The sequence below is a fragment of the Hesperophylax consimilis genome, chromosome 6 (assembly GCF_061612785.1).
Source record: "Hesperophylax consimilis isolate HC1 chromosome 6, BYU_Hcon_1.0, whole genome shotgun sequence".
Taxonomy (NCBI): Eukaryota; Metazoa; Arthropoda; class Insecta; order Trichoptera; family Limnephilidae; genus Hesperophylax; species Hesperophylax consimilis.
The window spans coordinates 32,173,654-32,179,982 of record NC_142841.1 but is presented as its reverse complement, the minus strand read 5'-3'; the positions used below and the strand labels follow the sequence as shown (position 1 = coordinate 32,179,982).

Here is a 6,329-nt window from a genome sequence, read left to right as displayed (position 1 = left end):
GATAATCAGTAGTGAATGGTAGAAAAAATCTGGGACGCCCGAGGAAGACTTTATATTTTATTATTAAGACTTTATGAGTTCTACCGAGCCGAACCCTCTGATATGAAAATATCTGGAGTCAGTGAATTATTTTCCCATTTCATATCTGGTGGGTTGAAGTGTTGTTCTTGTATTGTTTTGTATTTATTTTGCTTACATAATGCATTTACATAATGTTGATTGACTAGATGATCATTTGTGGAAAAGGGTGTGGAAGAGTTTAGTTTTTCCTATGGGGAAGATTTAACCCGGACATAAAATCGTAAAAGAAAAATATTTAATAATATAATAAAACTTGGCGCAGCGGCGATATCGTAACCAATGAGGTTTATCCGAGGTGCGATTGTTGCTAGTTGAAAACTTTTATTATATTATTATATAATTAATATAATATTATTTATATAATAATATAAACATGCGAAAACTGTATTACTTATAATGCGTTTCTCAAATCTTCATATAATAAATAATAAAAGATAAAGTCTTAATAATAAAATATAAAGAGTTTTGCGCATATTTGGCTTTACAGTGTGGTGTTCTAAATAAGTCGTTCGATCTGGTGTTGTGTTCAGGGCAACAAAATGCAATCTTTTCTGGCAGATATGATTAATCAACTAGACTGTTCACGATTTTGTATAAGAATAGGGCATCAGAAATTTTTCTGCGTTTATATAAAGCGGTAAGGTCAAACCGATGATCGCTAAAGCGATACAATAGATCACAAGTGTTTTCGATTTTTATCGAAAAATGTTTTATTGTAGTTATGTGACCTTATTGTGGTTTCAAGTGCTGTTTTCCTGTCTCTGATCCAGTTACTATTTGATTTTCGTTGTTTTAATTGATTCGGTAAAATCGTGATGTCCGTACCATATAACAGGTAACTCGGTGCAAAGCCAGTGACTGAGTGAATAGTCTCATTATAATATTTACTTACACATTCTCGGGCTATTGTTGTCCAGCCTCTCTTTTATTCTTTTTCGTTTATTTTACATCTGATTTTGTTTACTAAAGTTTGATTCAGTCTCTCATTCAAACCATTTGAGAATGGTGCATTTACTGCAGTAAAGATCATTGGTATCCTCTTTTCTTGTAAAAATGTCCCCTCTGAATTGATTCCCGGGTATTGATCGGTGAGTAGCATACCTATGTCCTCTGTTTCTGTTATGTTAATAACTAGTTTTACAAAATCTTTAATTTAACTTTAAAATTAACTTTGAATTTAACTTTAAAAAAACTTTAAAAAAAAAGACAAACATTCCCGGGTTACGAATAACCTGAAAATATTTGAAAATCTCCTACTACCACCACAGTAAGCTGAAAATGTTGCTTGTGTTGTGATGGAGGACTTAGCCAGCCGAGGAATTGAACACACTACGCCTGGGTGGGACCCAAGCGCGATGTCAACTCGGCCACCGACAGGTCAATGCATATTTTGTAAAATTATCTACCAACAAATGTAGAAATTTTTTTGTGGATCTTGAACTTCCAAAACCTCCAATTGTGTCTATAGATACTATTTTAAATGGCTTTGTTGCTGGGCCTAAATGAGACATAAAGCCAAATTTGTCTTGTCCTCTTGATTTATTTTTAATGCAAATTTCACAGGTTCTACAAACTTTTATGATGTTTTTATTTAAATTTTTGGCTGTATAATGTGAACTTATCATCTTTTGCATTTGTCTAATTCCAAAATGGCATAGGTTTTCATGTATTTTTTTATAACTTCGATGCTAAACTTTCTGAAAGAATTATTTTATCTTATTCTCTGATTTTTTTTTTAGTATATATGTGGTTTTCTAATTTGCTATTATATTTTGTATTTCTTCATTTTTATTCTGATCTTTCAAAATATGTTCTAATTTAATCGTATTCACGACTTTCAATTGTTCATCTGTATTTTCATTTGATTGTAACACTGGATTTCTGCTTAGAGAGTCGGCTTCCAAATTTTGTTTTACTGGAGCATATTTTGTGTTAAAGTCATATTGTGATAGATAATATATAAAATCACCCAGCTCTTCATCGGTTCTAGATTTGAGATTCATGTTTTCCAGTGGTTTGTGATCTGAATAAACTGTAAATGGTTTACCTATCAACCAGTATTGCCACTGCTTCTTTTATAGCCAAGCACTCCAAGTAAATCGTTTTTTTCTTTTTCTGGGCTCCATTTAGTTTTTTTTTTTAAAGTAAGCTACTGGTTTTTCTTTTCCGTCATATTGAGTATTTTTTTTAAATAACTCCAACAATTTTTTAAAATAGAGAAGCATCTGTATATATTTTGAACGGTAAAACTTATCAAAAAATTTCAGGATTGGTTGTGAGCATAGCAGGTTTTTCATCGTTTCAAGGGCATTTTGGCATTTATCAGTCCAAATAAACTTTTAGTTTTTCCTTAGAAAATTATGCAATGGATCTAGTATTATTGCACTCTTTGGAATGTACTGATGATAAAAATTGATTTTCCTAGAAATTGTCTCACATTCTTCTGTGTTTTTGGAACAGGAAAATTCATTATTGAAATCAAATTATCCTTTACTGGCTTGACTGATGCAAATGTACATTTTGTAAATTTTAATCTAAAACCTTCTATTTTGATTGCATTTAGCAGCTTTGTTAGATGATCAATGTGTTCAGCAAAAGTTTTTGAAAATATAAGAATGTCATCTATGTAATTAACAGTAAAATCGGTTAGTTTATATTTTCTCAATATATTGCTTAATATCCTATGAAAAATTACCGGAGAAGTCTTTAATCCAAAAGGCAGGCAAGTCCATTGATAATGCCCCTCCTGAATTACAAATCCTGTTTTTCTTTTGTCTTCAATCCTCAATGGAATAGACCAAAAAGCTGAGTTTATATCCAGCGTTGAAAAAAATTAGCAATTTCTGGTCTTTGTCATTAGGTCTTCAATCAACGGAAATGGTTGAGCTTGAGGTATCACTAATTAATTTAAAGTTCTGAAGTCTATGCACAATTTGCATCTTTTGTTTTCTTCTTTTTTAAATGATAGAGTAACTGGTGCAGCAAATGGACTGTAGGAGTCTTCTATCAGTTTATTGTCTAATAATTTTGCTATTTGCTCTTCTATTTCCTTTTTATCTTCTACACTGCATCTGTAAGGCCTCTTACTACAATATTTATCCACTAGTAGGTCTATCTTCCCAACATCATATTTACTTTTCGCAAACACTGATGAGTTTATGTTTATGTTCCTATTGGTTCATTCACACCTATCCTATCTCTGCTGGTGGTCCAAAACCGAGCACTCAGAAATGTACTTGGTCTTTCATGGGACACACACATACAGTTTCCGGTATCCGTCAAATATATAAATACGTTTTATAATAATTATAAAACAAATATGGTTAAATCAGCAAGGCCAATAGTTCCATGTGGGAGCGGCTATGGGTACCACCGCCCCGGGAACCATTTATTGGATAACCAACACCCCTAGTGGTTCGCTACGTTTGGTGACTTAGCAGGGGTGCCCGGGTTTATGGGGTGAGGTTTGTCTAGGTCTTGGCGGCGGATGCATTTGCCCGCCTTCTGCGAGGCGGACCGAATCGGCAGAGACTGGTTGAAGACCTTTTGACTTCTCCAACCGAACTCCTAACATCGCCTTGCACCGCAGTGGGAGGGTTAGATTCATACGTCACTTTTACCCCCGATTCCTACCCACCCTTCATAACTTTATCCTTCCTATAACTTCCTCTCCTTCCTTTCAATAAAAAATACCCCCTACACAGCATCCCTAAGATGACATAGGCCCTGAAGGAATTTATTCTCAGGTCCTCTTGCGTGGAGCTAATGTAAAAAGAAATGTGCCATTCTGTGTTCATGTTAAAGTTAGATACATCGACAATGTTGAAGTTCGAAAAACATTTTTGTAATTGTTTCATTTTTATGGCATGCAAAAGAAAGGATTTAGAGTTTCGATCAGGCATGCAAAACCTGCGGCCCAGGTGAAGATTTTCGTGGGCCAAAATTTAGTTTTCGGCTTTGCGTTTTGTAAAATGTGAATAATAATTCTGTGAAAATAAAAAAAGCAAACAATAAATCCAAACCCTCATCGAGAGTACGAGCCCTATTTTGACAAAAAAATATTTCACCGTAACTTAGTAAAAAAAAAAAATTAAATTATAATTTCATTGGCGTCATCTATATCAGTTCATGAAAAATAATCTACAAAATATCCACTGGAGCCAGAAGCGGATTTGCAGTCTTGGCCGCCCTAGGCCCCAGACCATGTAGCCGCCCCTTTCTCAGTACCCATCATATTGACCAGGAGTATCCAAACTTTTCAGTAAGTTCCTAGGGTCAAAACCGTTTTAATTTTCCTGCCATTATCATTCATGGTTCATGGGGTGAGATTTGTCCAGGTCTTGGCGGCGGATACGTCTGCCCACCTGCTGCGTGGCGGGCCGGATCGAGAGAGACTGGGTGAGGGAGGCCTTTTGACCTTTCCAGCCGGACTATCTTGACCCATCGCCTTGCACCGCAGTTGGAGGGATATATTCATACGTATGTCACTCCTGGACACACTAATCCCCAGATTCCTACCCACCCCTCATACATTTTCCTTTTCAGAACTTCCTTTCCTTCCCTTCCTTAAAAAGACCCTCCACACAGCATCACCTAAGATGACATAGGTCGTGAGGGAAAATATTTTCCTCAAAGCCTCCTGTGTGGAATTAATGTAAAAAAATACGCTTGCTAAATTCGCTAGTTCAATTACTGTATAATTATCGATTGTCGCAGGCCGGATTGATGACATTGGCGGGCCGTTGTTTGGAGACCCCTGATATAGACTATAGACTACATAATGAATTTACTTTATTGACAAATTTTATCGAAATCGATTCAGAATTTTAGTTAACTATAATAGCTGCTAGTTTGTAATACTTTCTAAGGTTTCAAGGATTTGAATAAAACATTTAAAACAGTGTTAGGTTTAATTTATTTAACTATTTTCAGGTTTATTCTCATACAATAATATATAAGTGTTTCACAGTTACAATTAGGGTTGCCAGATACGGGCTGGATAAAAAGTTATTATTAAGTTTCCAAACAAATAAAAGAAATCAGCACCACTTTTAAATAAAAATCAACTTAAGGTACATATTCGAATATAATAACTAAACTCAAAACACAAATTAAAACGTTGGTAAAAAAATTTACGTAAAGCATTATCTAACATAAAAAAAAACTGAACTCAAAACAAAAATCTGGCAGTTACAATTCTCGTCTGCACTTAAGTGCAGCAAAATCATTAATTAGATCTTCGCAATCCAATTTCCTTAAAAAATCTGCTTCTATGTTAAGCAAAGCAAGATTGTTCAGCCTTTGCTCCGCCATTGTTGTGCGTAAATAATTTTTTACACGTCGTAAACAAGAAAATGATCATCTCCAGAACAGTTACTGGCGGGAGTACACACACTAATTCGAAGAGCAATATCCACGTTTGGATAAATGGTTTGAAGATCTTCAGTTCGTAACCATTTTAACAAACTGACAGCATTGTTTCGATCCTTATTTTTCACACTGCAGTGAGCACGAAAATGGAGACATTCTTCTGAAAAATGGGATTCTAAATCACCATAATAAATCATTTGCAATGATTTTGCCTTTTCTTCGACTTCAGACTTCTAATACTAATAATAATAATAAAATATAATATATAGTTTTGTCAATTGAGTAATAAAATTAAATTTATTGTAAAGTGATTTGTAAGCACCCAGTCGTTATTTTAGTTCTGCTGATAAGGAATCGATTATTACTAAAAAAAATAGCGATTCTGAAATTTTCGCGGCCGTTTTTTTGTTGCATCTCTTCACCTGTATTATTCTCGCCAGGAAGTAGCTTAGGCTTTCGATTGCGTCGAAAATCTCTTTCATATTCCTGTAAAAATTACAGTTTTTTGGCTTGGTTTTCGAAATCATCGAAATTATCTCGCATTTCGCCAATAAAATGTATAAGTACCTCATACAGTTCTATGACAATGGTGATATCAAATTTCCACACTCTGAAGTTTTTTACTTGTGGCGTTAATACGATTCAGTAAAAATCCCCAAAACACAGTCATGATGGCCGTTTCAAAGCGTTCCAGTTTTAAACGAATACCTCTTGCTTCACATATAACGGCTTTCTTCTGTTCTTAGGTGTGGCGAGGGCGGCTGCGGGGCGTGGGGGCGCGCTCTGTGCTGTGTGTGAACACGCTCTTGCATATCGCTATTTCGTACGTAGAATATTTAGGTACTTAGGAAGTAATTTCTTGTTATCATCTGTGACTT

At 35.0% G+C, this 6,329-nt stretch overlaps 1 pseudogene; it reads left to right on the top strand.

Moving 5' to 3' along the window:
- Positions 1–331: 331 nt before the first annotated feature.
- Positions 332–457, top strand: LOC149423207 (U4 spliceosomal RNA; annotated as a pseudogene).
- Positions 458–6,329: the final 5,872 nt, after the last annotated feature.